Source organism: Myotis davidii, unplaced genomic scaffold (genome assembly GCF_000327345.1).
Source record: "Myotis davidii unplaced genomic scaffold, ASM32734v1 scaffold954, whole genome shotgun sequence".
Taxonomy (NCBI): Eukaryota; Metazoa; Chordata; class Mammalia; order Chiroptera; family Vespertilionidae; genus Myotis; species Myotis davidii.
This window is the reverse complement of record NW_006285487.1, coordinates 99627-100758: the sequence shown is the minus strand read 5'-3', so window position 1 is coordinate 100758 and position 1132 is coordinate 99627. Positions and strand designations below refer to the sequence as shown.

At 60.6% G+C, this 1132-nt stretch overlaps 1 protein-coding gene across 1 annotated transcript in view; it reads right to left on the bottom strand.

Moving 5' to 3' along the window:
* Positions 1-388: 388 nt before the first annotated feature.
* The window catches only part of RHCG (Rh family C glycoprotein), a 17673-nt gene continuing 16929 nt past the window's right edge, over positions 389-1132 (bottom strand). Inside the window, exon 10 of the mRNA XM_006756282.2 lies at positions 389-805. The gene's annotated coding sequence lies outside the window, so the exon portion shown is untranslated. The remainder of the gene's footprint in view (positions 806-1132) is intronic.

The following is a 1132-nucleotide window of genomic DNA, read 5'->3' as shown; positions in this document are numbered from 1 at the left end:
TCCCATCCCTGAGTCTCTGCCCATGCTGTCGCTTTGCCAGCCTTCCGGTAAACTCCTATTCAGCCTCCAAAACCCTACTCAGGTGACCCACTCTGGGAAGCCACCGGGGCACAGGAGGCATGGCCGTTTCACATGGGTGTGTTTCTGGGATGGCTAATGTGAAGTAAGAAGGGGCCCTTGGGGAAATACCCAAGTCCCCTAGCTGAGCCTTGCCAGAGGGCTCCAGGCAGGGGCTGGCTCCAGCATCCCAAATTCTTCCCCGGAAACCTGGGGTAATTTCCCTTGCAGCGTGGATGGCAGCTTGGGGTGGGCGGTCACAGGACTGGGACTGGAAGCCAGTTCTCTGCATCCTGTTCTCCCTCAAACTGTTGCAGTGTTCGCACCCGTGTTACAAAGAACGCTTAGAACTTTTATTCACAGAGGCCGCCATGGGCATATGGCACAGAGAGGTCTGGGTGGGGTGGGGTGGGGTGGGGGCAGGGAGCATGGGTCGTGCAGGCCGAGAACTCAGCAGCTGGGGGCCAGCAGTCAAGTTGTCACCCCAGGAGGGCTGGGGTCCCCTTCCAGGCTCAGCCTGAGTGAGGCCACTGGGACGCCCGGTGGCTGGCTTCCTGCAGCCGGAACCTGGCCTGTCCGCCCACTTTGTCTACTCCTCCTCCTTCTCCATGTCCAGGCAGCGAAAGGGAGCGAGAGGGTGGCGGCTCCCTGGGCCATGCCAGCAGGCGGGGTGCTGCTCCCCTTTGCCCTTGCGTGCCCAGCTTGGCTGGCACCGGCTTCTCCTGGGCGCCGGGACTATCTGTGGAGCCTGCAGGGAGAGAGCCGAGAGGAGGGGCCACGGTCAGGTCCTGCTTAGCTTCGTGGGCACCGAAGCCACGGGTCACAGCCTGGCCTTTCTCTTTCCTTAAACCCCCACGTCCTCTTCTGCCACGTCACTCAGCCCTTTGCCCCAGACCCAGCTCTTTCCAAGCTCTGGCCTCCAGGAGGGCAAGTGATGATGACAAGAGCCGTGATGATAACCCAGAAAGACCACATGTTGATCCACTTGTGAGCTGTGTGACCCGGAAGCTCAGAACCTCTCTGAGCCTTAACTCCCTCATCATCTATTCAAGGGAAGGGAGGCCCTGGCCGGTTT